This window comes from Balaenoptera musculus, chromosome 4, assembly GCF_009873245.2.
Source record: "Balaenoptera musculus isolate JJ_BM4_2016_0621 chromosome 4, mBalMus1.pri.v3, whole genome shotgun sequence".
Lineage (NCBI taxonomy): Eukaryota > Metazoa > Chordata > Mammalia > Artiodactyla > Balaenopteridae > Balaenoptera > Balaenoptera musculus.
In genome coordinates, this window is record NC_045788.1 from 103,123,811 (window position 1) to 103,150,137 (window position 26,327).

At 36.3% G+C, this 26,327-nt stretch overlaps 1 pseudogene; it reads right to left on the reverse strand.

Moving 5' to 3' along the window:
• Window positions 1-8,422: 8,422 nt before the first annotated feature.
• LOC118894043 lies at window positions 8,423-9,103 on the reverse strand (annotated as a pseudogene).
• Between the last annotated feature and the right edge of the window lie 17,224 nt (window positions 9,104-26,327).

A 26,327-nucleotide genomic window follows, 5' to 3' on the forward strand; every position in this document is an offset into this window, starting at 1 on the left:
TCCAGTTCTATCCATTACTCTCTATTTACCACTTCTGTTTCCTGGGTCCTCTCACTTCAGTCATTGTTGAAATTGTGCCACAGGACCCATATGTTTTATCCCTCTGCTTTTCATTTATTTTTTCCCTTGGAGGTTTCATATCTTCTAATGATTTCAGCTATAAACTCCACTGAAATGATTTCTAAATTTACCAAATTTCTCTGGTTCAGCCCCAAATAAAAGTTGTTTTCAATGGAATGTCTGATCATTGTCTCAAACTCCCAATGTTGATCAAAGACATCAAAATTTTCCCCAGACTTGGTTCTCCCACAAACAGCTTTATTTTCTCCTAGTGGAGCTTTCATTTTCTAAGTTTTCAGCTCACATTCTTGCAATTTTTCCTGACTCTTTTTTTCCAATCTGCTTAATTATTACATTTAGTAAATTCCTGCACTGCATGCTGCTTTCATTTTCCCCTTTCCATTCCCAGTGCTGTTACCGTCTTCTAGTCCGAGTGACCTAGACTCATACATATATGGCTAATTTAATGATCTCCTCAGCTGTCTTCTTGCCCCCTTAAATACGCCCTACCCACTGCTGCCAGAAGAACCTTTCTAAAGCATTAGCTTTTGCATGAGTCACTGTATAAAAAGTTTGTCAAAAGTTCCACCATTCCTACCATGCAAAACAAGATCGAATGTACTCACCTTCCTAAATTTGTTTCTTTTCGACCTCATTTCTTCCAACTAAAACTATGCAAAACTGTATTCAAGAAAACTGTTCTAACATTATTTATTTTCTCAATATTTAAAAAAAGTATTTCAAATATCTGTACCTTTTTACTTACAGAAAAGATCTATGATTTACTCATTAGTGTCTGACTATGCTATTTGCATAACTGAAACTCTATTTTTATGATGTTCACTACAGGAGGAATGAGTATATTTCTTTTTTTAATCTTTTTTTTTTTTGGTAAACATTCTGAGTTTCCATGTGGATCTTAAGCACTTTGGATGCAGGAACCTAGTCATATACTTCACTGTTACATCAACTTCTTCAAAAATTCTTCATCGTTAAAGATGAAAACAATAATAATAAAAAAGAGAAATGAGAAATTGAAAGAGAAATTAGGAGGTTCCTACCAGTTCATAAAATAAATATTTCAACAAATTCCTCTGTAACTGCCCTAAACTAGGCCAAATTAAACTCAGAAAGCAGACACATCTCTTTTTTAAAATTTTTGAATGTTTGCTTGTCAACTTTATTGCTAATTGCTAATTGCTTCTCACATCTCATTTATTTTTTACTTTCATATAGACTTTATATTGAGTGAATCAGATTGAGGTCTTGGAACCACCATTTTAAACAATCTTTTAAATTCTAACCCTTAGATCAATGTTTTCAAGTGGTTATTGGGTATATTCCTTTTTTTTGTCAGCTTGACTAAAGTTGAGTGCAAGATATAAACAATTTAAACACAACATCCACAGAAACATAATAAGAGGAAAAAATTAATTAAAATATAAACTAATGGGAAGCTTGCCACCATAAAATAGAGAAATGTAATCCACATTGAAAATGAGTCCAATTTTTGGTTAGTGAACCTTGCATTTATATTGATTTCCATCATAATTTTAAATAAAAAAATCTTAGGGAGTTTGGGATTGACTGTTATATTTAAATATAACACACTGTTATATTTAAAATGGAAAACCAACAAGGATCTACTGTATAGCACAGGGAACTCTGCTCAATATTCTGTAACAACCTAATTGGGAAAAGAATTTGAAAAAGAATAGATACATGTATATGTATAACTGAATCACTTTGCTCTATACCTGAAACTAACACAACATTTTTTATCAACTGTACTCCAATATAAAATAAAAAGTTAAAAAAATCTTTCAGATTTTGTTTTTATCCAGTTATTATTAAAGCAAACCAAAAATTTTAAATTTAGTTTTAAATCATTTAAATCAATGTTTAATAATGAGTTGCAATAAATATTAAAAAAATGTTTGTTATAAATTAAAGTTTTACCTATACTCTATTACAACTATTAGTTGAAGCTCTGTGTAGAGGCTGCTTGGAACAAAGCAAACAAATGGCAGTCTATTTTTTGCAAGGACTTTACTTGAAACTCAGGCTAATTAAAGATACAATTGCAATATAAGCTCTTTTTAAAAATTTGGATGTTACAGTAATTCTCTCTTTAGACTGTCATTGTATGTTTAAATTGTGTTTAAAGCACATCATGATGTTCTAAATCTATGCATTAGATCAAAGCTAAGCTCTCTCAAAATAAATCAGCTAATTTCAACATCAGATGTGTTTCTAGTTTGAAGGTTAAACTTCCAGTTTTAAGCTATCAAGGAACACTTAAATACTTTGACTCTAATCAACATAATATCATAGAATTCTAGATATGGAGTAGACCTTAGAGATATCTATTTCAACCCCCTCATTTTACATGGCTGCAGTACTCAAAGAGATTAAAACGGAGCTTGCCCAATGTCTCACAACATTTCTTATAAAAATAAGAGGCTAATCAGGTGTTCTGGCTCCTAGTTTAATTCTCTTTTCATCATAATCTTTTTGGGGGTGGACAGTAAGAATCAATTCTGTATCTCACTAGAGTCAAATGGAAGCCTCTTTGGGAGTTCTCTGTCCCGTAATTGAACTGAGGACAGACAGTAAATCAAATATCTGAGAAGAGACTGTAATACAGGATGTATAAAGAATTCTTACAACTCAACAATAAAAAGATATAGATATTAACCCAATTTAAAAGTGGGTAAATATTTGAATAGACATTTCTTCAAAGAAGATATTCAAATGCTAACAAGCATGGGAAAAGTTGCTCAACATCATTCTTCATTAGGGAATGCAAATCAAAAACACAATGTGACCATTCACACCCACTAGAATGGCTATAATAAAGAGGGTTAGTGAGGATCTGGAGAAATTGGAATCCTCATATATTATTTGTGGGGATTTTAAATATTGTAATTCCTTTGGAAAACAGCTTGGCATTCCTCAAAAAGCTCACTGCATCTAATCTCACTTTTCACTGTGGCTCCAATGTAGGACAAGCACAAGTAGACTTCAGTTTTTATACATCCCAGGAATTGGGAGCTAGAGAGTGTGATGTGTGACCATACCACCATCCAGTCTCTCTGCTCAAGACTTTATCCGCTCTAGTGATATAAATAAGGGCAGGCCAGCAAGTAAGATAACTACTGTGATGTCCACTTTTGGAAGTAGGTGTCAGTCTCTGCAGGAAAGGGTTAACTCAGCAGACTTGTGTTGCTCAAATCTGCACATTCCCAAGAAAGAGTGTCTTCAGGACTGGCTGTTGGCTGGCTCCTGGGAGGTGAGTGTTGAGTCCTTGGAACAGTCTACCTGATAAGAGTGTTTTTTTATGCCTAGAGGCATTGAGATTCTAGGTACAACTACATTTAGATAATTTATGCTAGCAATGTGATTTATGGTGAATGCATGCTTTTGTCTCTGTGACTGGCATCTGAGTAGCTAAGGTCAGCCCATGTAGATGCTGCATGTCTACATGACTGACTCTCAGGACAAAACCTAAACACCAAGACTCTACTGAGCTTCCATGGTTGGCAACACTTTGTGTGTGTTGTCACAGATAATTGCTGGGAGAATTAAGCATGTCCATGTGACTCCACTGGGAAAGGACACCTGAAAGCTTCTGTCTTGATTCTCCTGCCTTGATCGCCTCATGCAACTTACCCATTAGCTGATTTTGATCTGTATCCTTTCACTGTCATAAATCATAATTATGAGTGTGACAACTTTTTAAAATCCCCTGAGGCCTTCTAGTGAATCACCAAACCTGAGGATGCTTTGGGAATGCCTAACACACAGTCATTCCAAGGAATCTTCTTGAGCCCCTTTCTAAGGACAGAGAGGGTGGTGAACCAAATGTACACCAAATGACCCTCCTTTCTCAAACTTGAAGGTGTATACTTGTGAATTTGGGAGGACTAGCTCTTTCCATGAACAGTGAACATCACATTGCCAAGAATGGTAAGAAAATGGTTTTCTAGAGTGCTGGTGGTGATGCAATTTGGATGCAATATTGGGAATATATATATATATATATATATATATATATATATATATATATACATATTTTTCCTATGTTTCAATATTTTATTTCCTAGGCTTTAACCAAGAGGAACACTTGCATATGTTCAAGAGGAAATGTGCATTATTGTACATTATAAGAGCATTAAAAACCTTGGGAATAATAAAAATGTTTGTTACGAGGGGAATGGCTATTTAATACTACAGAACAGTTAAAAAATAATAGGATAGGGACTTTCCTGGTGGTCCAGTGGTAAAGAATCTGCCCTTAGTTGTGTTCCACAACTAAGCCCTCGGAACACAACTACTGAGCTCACGAGCCTCAACTAGAGAGCCTGTGTGCCGCAAACTACAGAGCCCACACACTCTGGAGCCTAGGCGCCACAACTAGAGAGAGAAAAACACACATGCCACATCTAGAGAGAAGACTGCATGCCACAAGGAAAGATCCCACATGCCTCAACGAAGATCCCACCTGCTGCAACTAAGACCTGACACAGCCAAAAATAAATAAATAAATAAATAATAAATAAATCTTTTAAAAAATAATAGGATAAATCTTCATATTTTAGCCTAAGAAAATTAGATAGTTGCTATAAGTGAATAGCCACAGATTCAGAACCCCTTGAATGAAGCAGGGCTGGGTCTCCTTGAGGAAGTACCCTGCTACAATGACAAAAATTTATACTGCTAATCTTTCTCCAGCCTTCGTGAAAGGACCTATGGCCTTTTACCAGGATGACTGCATTGGGGAAGGGAAACAATCAAACTTTTCAAGGATTACTATGCATCAGCTCTGACTTGATACTAATTCTTACAGACCCAAAACATCACTCTGGTCCACCAGTCAGAGTAGGGGTTTGTTTGTGGAGGTCAAGTGATCAATGGAGTTTGGACTGAGGTCCATGTCACAGTGGGTCCAGCAGATCCCTGAACTCATTCTGGGATTATTTCCCAGTTCTGGAATGAATACTTGAGTAGTTATACTCAACAACTGACAAAAATCTCATATATATATATATGAGATTTATATATATATATATATATATATAAAACACATACATATATATATACACACATACATATATACCTTCTAGGGCTATGTAGATATACATGAATCCTGAGAAAGGCTACCTCTGGGAGACTGGGGGTGATGAACAAAGCAGATATTAACCTTATATGTAATGCTTTTAATTTCGCATTATAAAAAAGTGTATTCATTGTTAGACTTTTAATTAAAATTAATTATTTTTAAAATGAGGATCCTAAAGTGACTAGGGTTATTTAACTTGGGTAGCTGAAAGCTAAATGAGTTCTTAAAAATCATTTTAAAATTCATCCATTTTTATAGGAGTATATATAAATAATTCCTCATTATCACCCAGGTTACATCTCAAGGATGTGGAAATAATTTTTGTCTTAAATACTGTATGTCAGATAGTATCATGAGCTTCATGAAGATGAATAGTAAAATAAATTGCTTATGAAAACTGGAATCCTCTTCTGTGGAAGTCCTTAAAAACACTCTTGTAAGTCTGGGATAAGACAAGTACGTGTACTGAATTGTTATAGAATGGTGTACACTATAAATTGATGGACATTTCTAACAATTTCTTTTCAATATTTCATATGAAAAACAACAACAACAAAAAACCCCAAAATCAACCAAAAGAAAAACATACCCTGAACCAGCATGGGGATCCCGTCACACAGCCTTTCCAAGCAATTTTCATGAGCCCCCTTCCAAGGACTGTGGGGGACGAATCAGATGTCCAATGCTCTCCCCTCTCAAACAGGAAGACACCTGGTTGTGGTCTAGGGAAGACTGAAGCTAAGTGCATTGACCATCACCTATGAGACATTATTTGCATGACCATCTTGTGCTTTGCAATGATGACCTGATAATTGTTTTACTTGGCCAATTTTTCTATAACATTTTCTAAAACTCAACATAAATCCTGTAATATGTTAAAACTTAATAAAATGCACATTTATTCACAAAGGGTACACAGTCCAAGTGAAGTGCAAAATGGCAATGTAATAATTAAATCAACTTTCCAATGAAGAAATAGGAAAAACAAACTTGATACTAATATAGTTTATAAACTGAAGATTAAAAGCCCATCCAAGTTGGTCAGCCTTTCCCAAATGGTCTTTTTTTTTTGGATGGTTAATAAATTTTATTGACTACGCTGTTTGGAGTTGCATGGAATGTTCCAGAAGTTTCACAGAGTCTGGACCCCACCACCGCAAACCTTCTTGGTCTACCTCCATGTTCTGGGGCCCAAGGGAATGTTCCTGGCTGTGATCTTCACTGAGAGAAAACAAACTTGAGAGATCTATATCAAAGAGCCCATGAGAAAGATCCCAGATATCACAGACCACTAGTGCTTTTACAAGCAAAACCCAAAAGAACCCCAACCCCATTTGATCGAAACTTTGATAGAATCTTGCCCCAAGGACACTCTGTTATGCCCCAACTCCTTGGTTGAGAATCACCAGCCTCTGTACATTTTACTAAACTTCACTTCCTGTAGTTTGTGTTTTGAAAAGAACAGACTTTCCCTCTTGTTTTCCAAATATGAAACATAATAACATTAAATGTTCTTTTTTAAAGTACATATGCCCTTTCCCCCAAACCAAGGTTCCGTGAGCCCAGCATGTCTGAACCAGAGTGGGCTTAAATCTTTACTACTGAATCATACGGTCACTACAAAGCCATGACTAAGAATTTGCCCCCAACCTCCAAGGCAAGAGAAAACAGAATGGTTCCCAAGACCAAGTTGCACTAGCTATGGGTTTATCCCAATTTATCCAAGGATCGCACACAAAAGATTGAGTGCAGGAACTGGTGTTACTATTGCAAAGCACCTCTGGCTTTGTTTAGCACCTACTTAGGCCCTTACCCTTGTAGAAGATCTCCTGCAAAGGTTTTCCTACCCCACAGCTTTACACTCAACAGTGCATACACACTGAGTACCTACCATCTCACAGCTAAGCCACACCCCATGTGCAGTGATTCATGGTTAAGAGAACTGGATTACCACAGCTCTGGCCAAGTGATAACCCACTGCACCAATCAGGAAAAGAGGGGAAAAAACCCTCAGCCAGCTCTGAATAAGGAAGCGTGTTTCCATCCTGTGCCTCCTGTCACTCAACAGTCCAGTCTACTCAAACTCCCCCAATTCCCACAGCCTCAAGTAGCCATGTTTCAAGGACTTGGCTTGTAGGGCCTGCAATAAGCACTGCCAGTGAAACAGGAGGCTGGGCCACACTCAGGCGACTCACACTCCCAGTTTGTTGCTCTATTTTTGGGAAGGGAGGAGCTGCACAGTTAGCAATGGGGCTGGCTGGTCAAGGGATGACCAGGTGCCAGGCACACAGTCCCAAGGACAAACCTGACTCTACTGGCACTATATATATATATATATATATTTTTTTTTTTTTTTTTTTCTCGCCGCTGCAGCATGTGGGATCTTAGTTCTCCAACCAGTGATGGAACCTGCGTCCCCTGAAGTGGAAGCGCAGAGTCTTAACCACTGGACCGCCAAGGAAGTCCCCGGCATCATACTTTAATCACTGAGCCTATTAGAACATGGGTAATCAAGTGTGACAGACCGAAAGAGAGCCAACGTTTTGCTCCTCTGCCATCACGCCCACAGAGTAACTTCTCCGAGGTCGTACATTAGATAAGCATGGGCACAGGAAGGCTCATTCCTTACGCTCATGACCTTGCTTTCTTTCCCACTCACACTCACCGCCAACAGAGGGCGGAGTGGGGTCTGACCACCAAAGAACGGCCATGTTCCCACAGATCACATCCTTACCCTACTCTGCGTCTCACCTGTGGCTTGGGGAACTCACAGAAAGACAAGTGTCTTATAACCCCAGAATTTTTCTTTTGGCAGTCACAATTAGTAACATTGCACGTTTCAAGGTTACAGAGGAGTCGCACGCTACACACGTGGGGCAGGAGCAGACGAGTCTTGCTCGGCGCTTTACAGGAAAGCCACAGCAAGTGTTCCAGAAATTGACAACATCTGGAAGCAGGCACCCCAGGGCCTCCAGAAAACCCCTCCCTCTCGGGCTTTCGGGACTCCTCATTGGGGGCCTTTCTCTCGGGCATGGAAAAGCCTCCTTTTCTGTACCCGAGCGGTAGGGATGTGCAGGTCAACGGCTAAGCTGGCCGGGTGGGGAAGGGGAAGGGAGAGCAGTTCCTTCGGACCCCAGCAGAGGTAGACAACGGTAGACAATGGAAGGCAACGGGTTCAAGGTGACAGGAAAGGCCAATTCTTGGGGGCGGCGGGCTGCTCTCCTTCCCTCCGCTCTCCGATTAAAAACGAAAGCCCATGACGATGAAGACTGTGAGCAGAACCAAGACGAAAGCCGTGTCTCGGGTCTCGTCCCAGCGTAAGCCCTTCTTGACCCGGCCCTCCTGCTGCTGGCGAAGGGGCTCCCGCCGGGCCCTCAGGCGCCGCTCGCCGTAGTGCGCCTGGTAGAAGGCGCCCAAGTCGAGTATGGTGCGGTTGGCTCCCGACGAGGCCTGAGCGCGGCCCTGGGTCCGAGAGGCGGGCGGCTGGGTGCGGGGCGAGTCGCGGTCGGCGGCGGGCGTCTTGGAGGACCGGACCCCGGGGCCGCGCAGGTCCTCGTCGCTGAGCAGGCCGCGGTCCTACCTGCGACGCTGGGTGGTACTGCCCAGCACCACGTAGGCCTGGGAGACACGCGTGAGACGCTCGGCAGCCTCGACGCTCCCCGAGTTGCGGTCCGGGTGGTAGAGGAAGCGCTGCCGGTGGTCAGCTGCCTTGATCTGCGCCTGCGTGGCCGTGGAGGGGACGCCGAGCAGCTCATAGAGCGCCGTGCGCCAGTAAGGGCCGTCGCCCCGGGAATAAGTCCTCGCTTCCAGGCCCAGGCCCGATCCCGAGTTTTATGGAAACTCCCGGCCCTGCCACACCCTCCATAGTAACAGCCGCGGCCCCCAAATGGAGTTTTGATCAAGCCCAGCGATATCTCCCATTCTACTGGAGTACATCTGTAAACAGGTCTCCACATCCAGGGAAAGGCCTGATTCCACCCACACAGTTTTGTAAACCTGCGGGATTCTACATGTGGTATCCCTCAGTTATTAAATGGAAGCCTGTGCTTTTACTGTATCCCTGTTACTGTGTGGATTTCTCCACTTCAACATAATGCATCATTTTGTCTTAGACAAGCAACAGCACCTTCTGATTTAAACTGCAAAATATAACAGATGAAAGAATTTACTAAAATAAGAATTGTGGGCCTTGAGAATCCTTTTTCATAACCTCCTCTAGGACACATCCACAAGTGGCAGCATGCAGCCCTGTTTTGGGTAGACATCCATGTTTCCGTTTCAGAGGCAGTTTTGTACTAGTAACAGCTGCAGCTTAAAAGGAAGAAGCTCACCCACACATAAACCAGCCCTATCATTTTACTTAGTCAATGTTCCTACAAGAAAAAATTAATTTTATTGGTATGTGACTACAGACTCTAAAAAAAAAAACCGTTATAAACGATCAGACCTTGTGAGGTTATGAAAACTTATTTCTAGACCTGAATAGTTTAATCAAATAACATTCCAAACTAGAACACTCATGGAAATATTATGTATTAACTCTTCATCTTTTATTCTGGCAAAACAAAACTCTGCTGTTGAGAACGTATTTCTCATGACTCAGAGGTAAGTCCCTAGATAATCACGATGTCACTTGAGTTTCAGAGCTCTAGTCTGACACTTAAAGCTCCCAAAAGACAAAGTCTGAATAGTTGTTTCAAGTGCTTCTTGGACTTGAAGTTATGGCATTAGAGACCCAGCAAATATTTATTTCTGGTAGGAATGAGTCAAGGTGGTATCCTATAAGACATTTAAAGAATGCTCTATTTATTTATTCACACTTTCATGTCTGGGAAATCTTATTTCCCTTACACATGCATCAGGGAAAATTTATATTTGATAGAGTTTAAGTATTTTTGAAAGGTTAATTCGTTTTGAAACAAAGTGATAAATATTTCATTCTGTACAGTTTTATTCAAGGATGACTGGAATCACCTACATCTCCTGATATAAGATACAAATGATATGTGGAAGCATCCTGTTATCCACAAACAGCTTCCTGTCTCTATAGCTGCGAGTTCTGATTTGACTGATTCGTGTCTGGCTTGATGCTACTTGAAAATAAAGGTTCAGCTCCTGCCTGTTCATACCTATTCCCTCTTAGAACCATCAATCAGGTCTTCACTAGCAGAAGTTCAGAAAGTCATTGAATTTATATTGTTGATTTCAACAATAAGGTACCAAAAAGAGTGGATGCAGATAAAACTGAGATAGCTATTATATAGGGCAGAAGTCCTAAATATTTTTGAAAGATTATACATATGGTATCACTCAGTTATTAGATGCTTTATCTTTTCCTGTCATGATGATAAATTTTCCCTAGTCCTGTGTAATACACTATCTCTTATATTAGACAAATGAAGAATCCTGTTCAGTATATTTCTCCAAGAGGTCACCAGCCAGCTGTACCCTGTTTGTTGCCTGAAGATACACATTAAAAATGAGCTAGAATTAGCCTCAGTGAAAAACAAACACTGGTCTTCACTTTATACCATGTGTTATTCTTGATAAAATGCCTTGTATGAAAACATTTTCACAGCCAGCTCTGATAATGTAGATATAAATTAACATTCTCACATCTTTCCTTCATTCAAGCAGTTTTACTTCTATCACTGACTATGCTCCTGGTTGGAGACTGTTTGTAATCACTAAACTCTCTTTGAAGATGTTCGGTTGTAATTTTGCCAAACATTGTGACAAAATTAGACACATTTCAGTTCAACTTTGTAAGTACCACGTGTGATTTTTCTAGCCATAAGGAGCCTTAATATGGCATCTATATTGCAAATCTCAGGGTGACTGGCTGGTCTGGCTGAAACAGCCTAGAGAAACATGCAGAACTATTTAAGAATCTAAACTGTTAGCAGGAAGCTGTCAAGGAAGAGTTGAGGTGACCTCATTGCTTTAGTTAGTGGCAACAGGATTTTAAAAAGAGGTCAGGGTAAGGTTAAAAGTAAGAGATAAAGATAGTGTCTTAGGGGAGAATTTGTGTATATGAAGATGCTTTTCCCTCAAATCGATTCTGGTATATGTCACTGCCTTCAATTTCATGTGTCATAGTTTACATTTCCATTTTCTGTCAAAAATCATGATGCTAAACATAGTATATGTTGGCAAGCAAAGAACCAGCACTGAGTGGCTGTATTTAAACAGTGATCAGAAACCTTCAGATTCCATTCCTTCTGTGTCTCACACCCTGAGATACAACCCAGTTCCCCAAGGGGAGCCAGGTGGCTGCTACAGCTGCAGGTCTAATCATTGACCAAGAAAGCACCATGACCTGCTGACAGCTGCAGAAGGAATGTTGCTAATTCTCTCTCTACTATTCTGGAAGTGAAACTGAGGCAAATCCTGGCCCAAACAGCATTGATCCCTACTGCTCCTTTTTCCCCTTCCTTCGGACCTCCTGGGACATCAGAACATTTAGCATTCACATGTTTAGCCACATCAAACTAACTAAGTCATCAAAGAGACATTGGATCAATACTGGAGCAATGTAAAGAAAGGTAAGCAAATCAAAATTTCACTGACATACGGGGTATCACATCTCATATTTTATAGCAGTGCATGAGAAACTTTAAACTATCAAAGAAACTTCATCCTGGCACTGCCACCAGGTCAGTTTTGCCCCATGATGATTTATATCTCAGTACCTTTGCAAGCACTTCTGTTTGGGTTGGTCTGCTCTTAATGTCTTTGGGCATTATTTCAGGGTAAAGTGATTCACTCTAAAGAAAACTGAGTATCCCTCAATTGGAAGAGAGTTATTTTTCAAGTTTAATAATTATACATTTTCATCAGATGAAAACAGAATATTTGTTTTCTGTTGTTGTTTGCAAGGTGGCCTCGCACTTACCTGGTATGAAGCTATGAAGGGTTTCAGAATAGCAACCAGATCTGAGATAATTCATATTCTCAGAGAAGTTCATTTTGTATTATATAACAGACATAAAAAAGGCACACAATACTAAATTAATTTAGGTTTGATGAAATAAAAATTGTGTTCTATACCAGCTGGATCCTGGGAAGTATGAGTATTTAATTCTATCCTCATTGATTAAACTCTGCTGAATCAGTAGTTCTGAAGAGACACAACTTGCACACACTAATAGATGAAAAGTTTCTTGATAATCAGCGTGCCTGATATATTTTGCCACAAAATTTTTAAACTTAAAAAAACACAAAACAACACAAAATCATTTTAGCCTCTGTTAGTACAAAATGTTGTGCTATGATTCAGTGCAGTACAGAATAGTTTCCCAGCATGTATTCTGCAAAACAGATACCTAGTGAAAAGTGTTCTGTGGTCAAATAAATTTGAATGATGTAGAATGAGCACAGTTAAACAGGTGTTTCAGAGCTGCACTTTCAGAGACTTTAATAAGGATACAAGCATAGAGATTCACCAATAGGAGGTATAGAGCATGTAATATTTTCCAAATTCAGTTAGTCACAATACCACTACTGCTTTTCCCAAAGCAAAGCATTTTGTGCAAATGGGTATCTTTCCCCCACCCCAGGAGCTCTTTGTGTTTTTATTTAAATATATGTAATTTGTAGGAATAATTATTAGCAATGCACAGTTATTGTGATCCTTGGAAATGAATAAACTATAACTCAACTTGATGTGATAACTACTATTTGTCTGCAGTAGAAAAAAAAATGAAAGCACAAATTGGCACGTAAAACCATTTACTAAGGGCAGCACAGGTAAATGATTATAAGAGTTCAATCTTCTTTTTTTGCATAGAGACTTCCTGATGAACCTGCTTTGATTTCTAACACATTTAGATTACAAAATTTTCTACAGAAAAATACTAGACAAAACATATAAACTGCATAGCTCTTATCATGAGCAGTTGTTCAGATACCAGTTCTGTTTTAATGGAACAGTGTGTTAAACAGTATGTGGAAGGGAAATTGATGCCAAATAAAATATCATTGACCGTTCATAAGGCTATCAGAGAGTTTTGCAAAAGTTTGTAATTTCCAAGATAGAAAAATAGGTACAAAGAATTTTGAAGAATTGGGTATAATTTGAAATTTATTTTTCCATTGATTACATTTCTAAACTCCCTTTAGTTTGTTCATGCCAAATAAAAAGTCAACAATCCCTTTTGATGCTTCACAATAAAAAAATTAAAAAAAACCACACACATAATCCATTATGACATCAATTTTGGTAAATATTAATTCTAGACAATAATGCTTCTTTGGGGGGGTGATGAAACCATCAAGAAGTTATGTTTTGAAATCAGTTAAATGGTCACTTTTTAGATTCCACAGCTGTTACACAGTTGAAGAAATAAGAGGAAGAAAGTGAGTCTATATGTAGCTTTGGAAATCTTTCTCAGTATTTTAAAAAATGTTTACGGTGCTAGAAGACAGCCAAAGATTTTTCCTGAAGAGTTCTGAAAATGGACACAGGTCAGACAGGGATTCTGGAACTAAAAAGCCCTTATAAAACTCCAACATTATGAGCATCTGGTTCTATCCAATTCCTGTGAAGTGGAGTGCTCTGGTTCAAGAGTTTTCTTGTCATGCAATCAAAGGACGGAAACATTAAGATTGCAGATGTAGAGTGGTGACACACTGTAATTTCATACAGATCATAAGATGGTTTGGTGACATAAGAATTGCTAGACCATGAGGCCTGGGGTCCATGAAATGGATTAAAGCTTTATTGCTCTTTGGAGTTCTGACAATGACAAATGCTCTCTCTGATGCTGGGATTATCTTGTCTGAACTTTTGTTTCCTTAGTTTCAGGTTTCACTTTTTCCTCAACCATCTTCTAAGATCCCAAATAACTTCCGTGTTTTCTGTTATTGGAAGACATTTAGAAACACCCCCTTGTCTTATGCTTTCGTCTCTGGCATCACATCCATGCATAAGTCATTTTTAATTTCCAATATCCTGATGAAGGTTTTGAATGATAGACTTAATAATATGATCACATGACCTAACTCCAAACTCCTATTCAAAACATGAAAGAAAGGAAAAGAATGAAAACAATGAGAGAGAATTTTTTTTTTAATGAGAGAGAATTTTAAAAGAAAAATTCAGGCACAAAATGTTATGAGTATTAGTTATTAATACAATTATTCAATTGCTGGCATCAATAAGCATATTTCTGACAGCAAGTTTTTAAGAATGAGTCAATGGTATGTTATCTCCCATGATATGTGTCTTTTCTACCATAACACTCATATAGACACTCACACATGAAGACTTTCACACATAAGATTTCTGATTTAAGTTGGAAATGAAGAATTTAAGTACATTTCAAAAAGTGTTTTGCAAATGTATTAATTTTTCTTTATTGAAATGAAAAAGGTGACACATAGGAAAAAGAAGAGGTTTTCTTTTTTTTTCTTTTGACTCAGAAACTGATGGAATTTTCTCTCTTCCTGTCATTCTGTCTTTGTCATTATCATGCATTGTGAAAAGACTACTTCTGGTGAAGTTAAGTGGGTGAAATATTTAATGCGAAAGGAGTTATATAGTACAACTATTCAGCAAAAGTTGAGGACATCAACATTCAGTGTTTTTCTAGTACCTGATAAAAAGTGTGTGAAAATCTTGCAGATGGAAACACATTAAGGTATTACTTATTGCTAAAGATTTCCAGTAAACAGGATTGGAAATTTTCTTCTAAAAGCTTTACTTCCCAACAGAGTTTCAGACTGCATTTGAATGTATTTTCAATGCATTTATGCTTTAAAATTTTTAATAATTGAAGAGTGGTAGGTGTGAAATAAACTAACTCACCTGTTAGTTTTACTGTTCTTCAAAAAATGCAAAACAACAATAGTATAACCTACCAACAAAATAGAAGTTATATCAGTTGGCACAACAAAGTGGCATAAACAGCAAAGTGGCATAAACATTGTTTTTGGGAAGGCAGAGAGAGAGGTCAGCAAAAATGACTCCTTTTTCAGGTAGAATGTAGATTTTTAAAATTTTAGAGTAGAAATTTCCTGTGATTTGCGATTCATTATGAGGGGAAATTTTTAAGAATAAGGGGGGGATAGTTTCAAAATGGCGGAGGAGTAAGATGTGGAGATCACTTTCCTCCCCACAGATACATCAGAAATACATCTACATGTGGAACAGCTCCTACAGAACACCTACTGAATGCTGGTAGAAGCCCTCAGACTTCCCAAAAGGCAAGAAACACCCCACGTACCTGAGCGTGTGGCTGACAGGGTCTTGGTGCTCCGGCCAGGTGTCAGGTCTGAGCCGCTTGGGTGGGAGAACCGAGTTCAGGACATTGGTCCACCAGAGACCTCCCAGTCCCATGTAATATCAAACGGCGAAAGCTCTCCCAGAGATCTCCATCTCAACACTAAGACCCAGCTCCACTCAACTACCAGCAAGCTACAGTGCTGGACACCCTATGCCAAACAACTAGCAAGACAGGAACACAACCCCACCCATTAGCAGAGAGGCTGCCTAAAATCATAATAAGGTCACAGACACCCCAAAACACATCACCAGATGCAGTCCCGCCCACCAGAAAGACAAGATCCAGTCTCATCCACCAGAACACAGGCACCAGTCCCCTCCACCAGGAAACCTACACAACCCACTGAACCAACCTTAGCCACTGGAGGCAGACACCAAAAACAACAGGAGCTATGAACCTGCAGCCTGTGAAAAGGAGACCCCAAACACAGTAAGTTAAGCAAAATGAGAAGACAGAGAAACACAGAGCAGATAAAGGAGCAAGGTAAAAACCCACCAGACCAAACAAATGAAGAGGAAAACAGGACATTCAGGGTTTTAGAATGAAAGTCAAAATGTCCTTCACACCTACATCTCCATTTGTTTCCTCTCTAAAAATGGATGGCTTTCTTGAGCAAGCTGACATTTGTACCCTGAAAGTTCTCAGTCAAAAGGCATCTTCCACATTTCAAAATGTAGTTTTCGTAGTAAAAGGAACGCCGAGAAACATTTAAAAATTTATGACAAGCGAAAATATGTTATAGACTACATTATGTATCATTGCATTTTTTTTTTTCAAATGGGCAGAGTACTTTATTATTATTTTTTTTTTTGGCTGCTTTGGGTCTTCATTGCTGAGCGTGGGCTTTCTCTAGTTGTGGCGAGCAGGGCTACTTTTCACTGCGGTGCACGGGCTTCTCATTGCAGTGGCTTCTCTTGTTGTGGAGCACGGGCTCTAGGCACACGGGCTCAGTAGTTGTGGCTCGCGGGCTCTAGAGCGCAGGCTCAGTTGTTGTGGCACACGGGCTTAGTTGCTCCGCAGCGTGTGGGATCTTCCCGGACCAGGGCTCGAACCCATGTCTCCTGCATTGGCAGGAGGATTCTTAACCACTGCACTACCAGGGAAGCCCTGTATCATTGCATTTTAATGGAATTTCTAAAAAAGGAAAATCTATAGAGATAGAACGCAGCACAGTATTTGCTTGGGTTTGGGATTGGGAGTTGGGAACTGCAAAAGGGTACAAGGGAAATTTCTGAAGCGAGGAAAGTATTCTAAAAACTGGATAATAGCACGATTATAAAAATTTACTAAAAATCATCAAAACTGTACACTTAAAATGGGTGAATTTTATAGTATGTAAATTATATCTCATCTATGAGATATAAAAACAAGTCACAGTGCAGAACTATGTTTGCATTTGGGGAATATCAATATCTTCACATCAGTGATTTAAATGTACCAATTTTGGCCTTTGCTCTATTTATGAATCTAAACTCTTGAGAAGAGTCTGTCATTATTGTTTCTATATCTTCCTCTCAAACTGTCAGTACCTAAAAAAGTAGACTCTTCCACCAGAGCAGGGACTCTCTGTATCTGTAGTGTATTACACACAGTACCTGGACACCCATAGATACTCAATAATATTTCTGTTGAGCAAATATGATGTATTTTGAAGGGTAAATACGAGCACTAGGAAGAGTAAATAAATATCCATATTTCCAACTCACTAGTCAATATGTTTTCACTTAGACCGTCTAAATATATTCAACTCTACTGTTTGGAATAATTTGGAAACATAGTTGAACACTGCATTTAGAAATAAATGAGACTAGTGACAATTTACCCGTGAGAAAAACAAACGAAGACTGAAGTTTGGAATGTAGTTTACATTAACTCAGACATTTTCATTATTCAGGATTTTTTTCAGTAAAGTTTATCTTTGCATCAACAAAAAAAGGGTATCTTTTACAAATTATAAAGTGAAATCAACAATATACAATGTAATTGATTCAATAACTTCACATATTTTAAATTTATTTCTTAGTGTTTGTGAGAGTTTCAATATTATCATTGTCCTTCCTATCTATTTAATGTTACTATATCTGTTTAAAAGTGATTGAAATTTGATTTTGATTAAATGCTTATCATATATACTTACGATTAACTTATGATGAACATCTCTAAAGTAGGAAGAACTAGAATTTTGATAGAGAACCATCAACATTTTGTGTTGTTAACTTATGAGGCATGTGGACATTTTGGATAGATTCATTAGGAATATTCTCAGATAAATCTAAGAGATTTGAATCTGAATCATATTACTTATAATAAAATATTTGGAAAAGTAACACATACAATTCAGGGAATACAAATTATAACCAAAACACGTAATTGAATACAAAAGTGAATTGCATTTAGAAATTGCAGACAGTCTTTACAGTATTGAAAACCTGCAATTTGGAATATTATAGGCCCTGTGTATGGCTGACACCCAGTGAATATGAATAGAAATAGGAAAAAGGAAGCGAAGGAGAGAGGAAGAAAAGTGATAAACAAGAAAAGAGAGAGAAAGGTAAAACACAGACTCATCCATGTGTTTTTATTAGGAAGGAAAACAGTGGAACCCCAGTAAAGCTGTGTATGGCCAACTTCATGATAAAAAACATACTATTAGCCATATCATTAAGTGATGCAAAGATCCCTTGAAGGCAAAAATAGGGGCTGAGACAGATGTCCTTAATCATGAGAGTTCATACAAAAACATGCTCCATATTGTTCAGTACACAAGATGTATGGCTGAACTGGCCCAGGAACAAGAGGAATACACAGCTAGCAGTGGAGAAGAGGAAACAGCACAAGATCAGTGTCATTTTGATAATAGTGTTGATAGTGTAACAGCTAATGAGAGCAGATCAGCTAACAATGGCACATCTGTACAGACAGGACTGAGTTTTTTATTTTTAAGCAGTGTTTTATAACCATGTAAATTTCAGTTGCCACATACTCATAAAACTAAAGAGGAGGCTTTTCAAACCTCATCTTTTGATGTATGTGCCCATATCTTTACTAAGGGTAGAAAAAAATTGTTAAAATTCGTTTTAGAACAAAAAGGAGAAATTGCATTCAGGCCTTTAGGAAACCGTCTGTCTTCTGCCCATGTCTATCAAGTATCAAGTCAATGTACTCTAGCTCTGTTATGAGATCAACTCCAGAGATCTGCATCTAACATTTTAATCTAATGCTTCCTGAAATCAGCAGTTACTGTTAAGAAAACCAATAAAAGTGCCTTTTGCCCACAATTTAATAAGGAGATTTCCACCATGGGTAAACAAATACAATCACAAAGCTACACAGGCTAAAACCCTGCATAAGAGCCATATTTTCTTCTCTAACAACCACACTGAATCAAACAGCTGGCCAACTTTTTTCCATGCACTTACTCTGTAGGATCAAATAGTTCTTTTAATCAGAATACAAATTTGCTGAATGAATCAGATCTTCTCAGAGCCTCACATTTTTTCTTTTAATTGTTAAAAGATGTTGGAAACATTTTCAACCATTTCAGACTAAATCTAATAATTTATGTATCCTACATAGCAGTAAACTATGCTCATGGAGTGGCCATTTACCACACTTAATGTCTCCTCATTTTAAACAACATTTCCAGGTCTCTAAGTGTATGTAGTTCACTGTAAACCAGGAATATATGGCCTATAATTTAATACCAGGAAACAGAAATTGAATTTTGTATTATTTAAGTTGGGACTGAAAATTAGCTTCCCTAGAAAGTCAAAATATTCTATTTCACTGAAGGAAGCTTTCTACCTTATATACTTTTTATTATTACATACTTCAAATGTCAAAAACAAAAGTCATTTTATTAACAATGAGAAATAGGAGAAAGCTTGTTCTGTATTTTGAAAATAATTATTGATCAGTTTTAATGTAAAAAGTTATTATCAGAGTTGACCAAACATTTAACAATGGTTCCCAAATGTCTTTCCCAAATTTACCTTTTGTGCTCACTTCCTGCAGAGTTCAATTTTGGGGAACATAAATCCTAAAACCAGGCTTTTCACTGGACCAAAGTAAGTAAATAGGGGGAAAAAAAGTGCTTTTTGAGTAGGTAAACTAAGGAAAACACCTTACCTATAATATTCCATTTTATTTTTCCAACTCTATTAGCTTGATATAATTATTTTATATACATGGTGAATAAATTGAATCTCTAGAATTCAGCCAGCACTGAGTTCATCTAATAAAAATACCTAAGGGTCTTGAACTCAGGTTTGTTTGACTCTAAATCCTGATTCCTTTCCACCACAGTACTTTTTAACAAGCATAACAGGAAGTACTTACAGTGACATATAATATCTGATGATATTCATGTTTATTCACTTATCCATTCAAAGTAGTCACTTTTAAAAAGCTCTTTAGTGTTCAGAATACCTGGGAACATATAAATAAATCTTTTACCCAATCCTCCAGAGGTGCAATAACTAAGGGTGCCCTTTAGACCATTTCAGAGTGTAGAAAAGTAAGAAAAATGCAGTTTACTCAATGAATGTGGGTTTATTTAATGATACATGGATTGTGGGAAGAGCAAATCGTCTTAGCATCTGAACTCTACAAGAGTCAAAAAGGACTAACATTTTTTTTGGCTTCAACATTAGCTTCAACATTCATCTTCACTACATTCTTTTCCTTTCTACTTCACCACCATATCCAAGGGCCTGAAATCATGCCTGACACAGAGTAGGTATCCTAAAACAAGCAAACAGGCAAAAAACACAGTATTTGTTGCTTAAATGCATGGACTTTTTGTCTTCTGTTAGTACTGATAGATAACTCAGCTAATTTCATGCTTTTGTTTTTATTGTCTCAGTTGTTCAGTGATCTACAACCAAGTAAACAAATCACAGATGTGAGCTTACATTACAGCAGTGGTTTTTACAAAATTTGAAGCCATTGATACCTTTATTAATATAGTAAAAATATAAAAAATACAAAAATTAAATGAAGATGCTTTTTTTGAAAAAGGAAAGTATTAGCAGAATTCCTCCCATGTGTCAAATAATCCAGAATTATTACAACCAGTCAAGAGGAGCCTGAACTGTTTTCAAGTAACTCCTTATACTCTGGACAGGCCAGTTCCAAAAACTCTGCTCAGTAGCATGAATAATAAATCATCTTTAATATTAATTCCTATAGAAATATATGACCATCTCAAAAATTATTTTACCTGATGTACATACATATATACATACATATATATTCATTCTTTTTCACTTAAAAAATCAGTACATGTAGCAAGGACATACAGGGTTTTTTTTCATATGTAGCACTATAACTTTCAAATGATAATAAATGTATAATACTGAATTATACATTATACTAAAATACTGAATATTTATCACATATTAAAGAATGTGAGAATATGAAGGACCTACAGAAAACATCTAGACCAATTTTCATTTCATATAGGTAAAAAAAAGATATATTTGTTCACCTAAACATTATCAGAATTTATATAAATATTCAGTTACAAATGTTTATTATACTACTTTGAGCAACTACTAAGAAAATTATACAGTGTTATACTCAAAAACATTAAAAAAACCCAAAACGTAATTCTAAATAAAATATTAAGTTACAAGAAGGCAAGAAAAGAGAAAGAGCAGAATTAGAACAGTGAGAAAACACAGAAAAAAATAGTAAATTGGTAGACTTAAGTCACAATATAATTAATTTACAAAAAGTCATCTAAATACACCAATTAAAAGACAGAGATTGGCAAACTGGATACTAAATGAAGACCCAACTATATGGAGCTTACAAAAAATTTACTTCAAATATAATGACACAGATATGCTATTAATAAAACGATTTAAAAAAATATATTACACAAAAATTAATTTTAAAAAACAAGAGTAACTAATTTTTTACCAGATAAAGTGACTTCAGAACAAAGGAAATTAGTAGGGAAAAAGAAAGGTATTGCTTGATAATAAAAGGATCAATTTACCAAGGAGACGTAATTATCCTAAATGTGCCTGCACCAACAACAGAACTTCTCAATACGTGGACTAAAAATGGATAGAACTGAAAGAAGAAATAAGAAAATTCTTGATTATAGTTGGGGACTTCAAAACCCCACTCTAGGCAATGTAAAGAGAAATAGACAAAATTGAGCAATAATATAGAATATCTGAAAAACACTAATAACCAACAAGATCTAATACACAGTGATAAAAAATACTCCACCCAATGACAACATTCTATTGAAGTGTCCATGGACCATTTACCAAGACAGACCATACCTTGGGTCATGAAAGAAACCTCAACAAATTTAAAAGAATATAAATCATATAGTGTATATTCTTTAATTATTATAGAATCAAATAAGAAATCAATGGCAGAAAGACAGCAGGAAAATCATTTGAAAATTAAACAACATACTTTTAAATAATTTATGGTTAAAAGAGTAAGTCTCAAAGGAAATAACATATACATGGAATAGAACGAAAAGTAAAATAAAACATATCAATATTAATGAGATGTGCCTAAAGTAATGATAAAAGAAAAATTTATAGAACCATATTTTTATCTTAAAGGGAAGGAAAGACTTCAAATTAATTAAGTTCTTAGTTCAAGAAACTAGAAAAAGAAGAGCAAAAAAAAAAAAAAAAAAAAATCCAAAGAAAGTAGGAGGAAAGAAATAATAAAGAGGGAAAATACCAATGAAAATCAAAATAAAATCAATGACACAAAAGATGGTTCTTCCCCAAAAAAGCAATAAACATGTTAAACTTCTAGAAAGACCAATGAAAATGAAAAGAGTAAAGATGCAAATCATACATGTTAGTAATAAAACAACTAGTATTCCAGACCCCATATTTATTAGAAACAAGAGAATACTACAAACTACTTTACATTCATAAATGTGACAACTCATTAAAGTGGGTACATTTCTCAAAGACTGCAAATTACCAAAGCTCAACAAAAGTGAGGTAGATAAACTGAGTAGTCCCACACCCATTAAATAAATTGAATTAATAATTTAAGATCTGCTGAGAAATAAATTTCCAGGCCTAAATAATTTCACTGGAGAATTATATGAACACTTAAAGATGAATTAATATGATTTTATACAATCTTTTCTAGAAATAAAAGAGGAAGAAATAATCTTCAACTTATTTTATGAAGCCTGACACCAAAAGCCCAACAAAAAAATTAGAGAAAAAATAAAGAAGTGAAAGAAAAGAAAGTACATCTACATGTCTCTCATGAACTCAGATGCAAAATTCTTGACAAAACCTTACTGTTGAATCCAGCAATGTATTAAATAATTATATCCCATGAACAAGAGAGATTTGTTTAAGGTATGCAAAGCTGGTTCAATATTCAAAAATCAATCAGTAAAATCATCTATAAACAGGCTAAAGAAGAAAATCACATGATCCTACCAACTGAGAAGAAAAACAACATTTGAAAAATTCTAACACCTCTTTATGAAAAAAACTCAGAAAACTAAGAGTAGAGGAGGAGTTCCTCAACTTGATAAAAAGCACCACAAAAAATTTTACAGCTAACATCATACTTATAATGAAAGACTGAATCTTTATCCCTAAGACTGGGAATAAGGCAAGGATGCTTACTCACCACTCTTATTTAACATAGTACTAGAAGTTGTAGCAAGAAAAATAAGGAAGGAAAAGAAATTAAGGACATGTAGATTGGAGAGGAAGATATAAAATTGTTACTATTTTTAGATGACATGATTATCTACATAGAAAAGTCCAAAGCATATGTAAAAAGTTAAAACTTAGCAGTAATAAGTGAATTCAACAAGGTAGCAAGATATAAAATCAAAACAAAAAATAATCATTTTCTAGAAACCAATAATTAACATGTGGAAATGAGTTAAAATCAAACTATCATTTATATTTGTGCCAAAGAAAGTGAAATACTTAGGTATAAATTAAACAAAACCTATGGAGGTTCTCAATGACGAAAATTACAAAATACTGATGAAAGACATCAAAGAAAACTTAAATAAATAAACATACCATGCTCAAAGATTGGAAAACTCAAGATAGTAAAGATATCAATTCTACAAATTATCTATAGATTTAGTAAAAAAACATTAAAAATCCTATCAAATTTCACCATATTTTATATGCATTTTCACACAAGATGCAATATTTACTTAAGAAGCAACATTTAATTATTTTATATCCTTGAAGATACTTACATCCCAATCTTTCTATATAGTCATTCTTAACCAAGGGAGGGCAGAGGACAAGGGAGTTGATCTCTACTCTGCAGCATGATAAGAATATCTCCCATTGAGACAAATGTTAGGCAGGTTTGCTTGCAGCCCATTTTAAAAAACTGTTTCCTTAAACACAGGTGTCCTTACCTTCAACACAACCCACTGCATATGCAGGTATGACCTGGCTCTCTTTGTCCTCTCTGTGGAAATCAGGACTTGGGAAACCAGTATGTGAAAATGATGACACTCTGTCTACTGCTATCACTAGAATTATCCATTGTCTCCAACCCAGAAACCTCATGTCTTCCATCAGTATCTGTGAAAGTGTGACAGGCTAACCAGTTGGCTTGTAAGAAGGGTAAAACCTCAGACTCTTCACAATTCTTGATAGGTTTCTTTCTCCATCCCCTCCCTTAGGATGCTTGTACTTGGAACTAGCCATGGTGTTATGAAGCAGCCCAGGCCACAAAGACAGGCCATGTGTGAGTGTTCCAGCCAATAGCTCAGCTATGTCCCCAAATGACAGCCAATATTAATAAATAGACATGAGTGAATGAGCCTTTGGATGATTTCAACCCCCAGTCTTTGAGTCTTCTATCTGAGGCCCAGACAACTTGTCTCTCTGCTCTATGCCATGTGTGAATTCCTGACCCACAGAAAACTTGAGATAAATGACTTTTAGAGATTTAATGTTTTAAGCCACTAAATGAAATGCTGTAACCATAGTAACTGAAACTTTCCTTAAAAACAAACAAATAAAAACACTTTGCTTTAATATTTCTTGATTTCTTATGTACATGCTGTTTTAGAAGAAAAGAATTTCTCAAAAAATTTTAATCTTATTCTTGGTTTTGACATTTACTAATCCTTTAAATATTAGTAAGTCACATATATATATGATCCCTTCCTTCACAGCAGGGTGATATAATAAGATTCTTTTGTTACCCATAGTGATATTGCATTAAAATATTTATCATTCAATAAACAGTAAGCAGTTTATTTTATGGATCAGGCCATGAACCAGGTTATACGTTAGATTAGACTTGTCTTTACAAAACACTCTCTCTAAATATTTGAGAGACACATTTATCTAAGTGGAACTAAATTGTATATTATTCACAAGATCCATGCCATATTAGTTGAAAAAGGTAATATTACTCATTTGTCCTCCAATAATATTTTTTAAATTAATTCAATAAATACTTACTGTGTACCTACTTATCTATTGTGTGCCTGACACTGTATTAGGCATTTGATAAATGATCCATCACTATTACACTAAATATTATGTGTCATGCTGGAGGCTTCCATGATCAAATGATGCCTCAAACTGAACTGTAGCCAATTAAACAAAAGAAAAACATCCTATTTGTAAAATGTCTCTGAAAATGAAACTATGAACAATTTAATCTATTTGATCTGGAAGCAAATACTAAACATTCATGTGCTGAAATGATTTTATTACCCTAAGATATCATTGTAACATGATGTCAATATTTCATAGAGTATGAATGTATATATATGATCTCTAGAGTCAGAAACATGGAACAAATTGAATATTAAGGGATCTCTAGCCCAAGATAAATAATAATATTGGCAAACTGAGCATTCTCTGAAGGAGAGTATCCAAATGAATTTTGACTATGGTCTTTTTCTATATTTGTGTTGCTGAGTTGCTGATATGAAATATATGTTTATTATATAAAGCATACCTATGGCAGTTAAATTCAGATAGTGTTATCTATAACAATTTGTATTGGCTTCTTCCCAAGGCTTTTGATTTGCCATGTATGAGAATAAATGAGAACCATATGAAAGTCAATAAGTTCTTGATAGTACATGACATTCTGTGTTCTCTCATCCTTGATTTTAGCAAACATTCCTAGGTTTTGGTTTCCATCACTGAGGGTGATGGGCTTCAAAAATGTAAGGGCTTTTTTCTTGGCTTCAGATAAGAACCCCAAACTTAACACACTTCCATAAATCATTGGTGTGGAAATCTGTCAGAAAATAGCACAAGAGTACTACTTTTTCCTTGTGGTATTTGGTTTTTCAAAATTAGATTATTTGTTGAATGTTCAAGGGAGTATGTTTGCTTGAAGGGTTCACCATATGTCAGACAAATCTTATACTCTTGAAATGGAGTTCACAGAAGTGAAATCAAGGGTAACTGCCTGTTCCTTCCTCTACCACAGTAGTAAGAATCAAAGGATTCTGCAGAAATGTGTTCTGCTAGAGAGTCACTGAGTAACATCATGCACATTGAAAAGTGGCAAGAGGGAGACAATGCAAGATCTTAAATCCAGCATGCATTTCATAATTGTTCTTCAGATTTTTATCCTCATTAGTAATGTTATACTGACAGGTAATAAAGTGTAGTCATTCAGAATAAGGGTCTTAGAGTTGATTTTGACTTCAGTTCTACTTGATAGCTTTATAAACTTGTATGATTATTAACTACTTTAAGCCTCAACCTATAAAGTAGATAATAACACACTCATATAACAGGACTGTTGGGGAAAATTAAATAAAATAATATATACTAAGTGCTTAGAACACAATAATGCTTAATTGATAATAGCATTTGGAACAGGAAAACCTAATA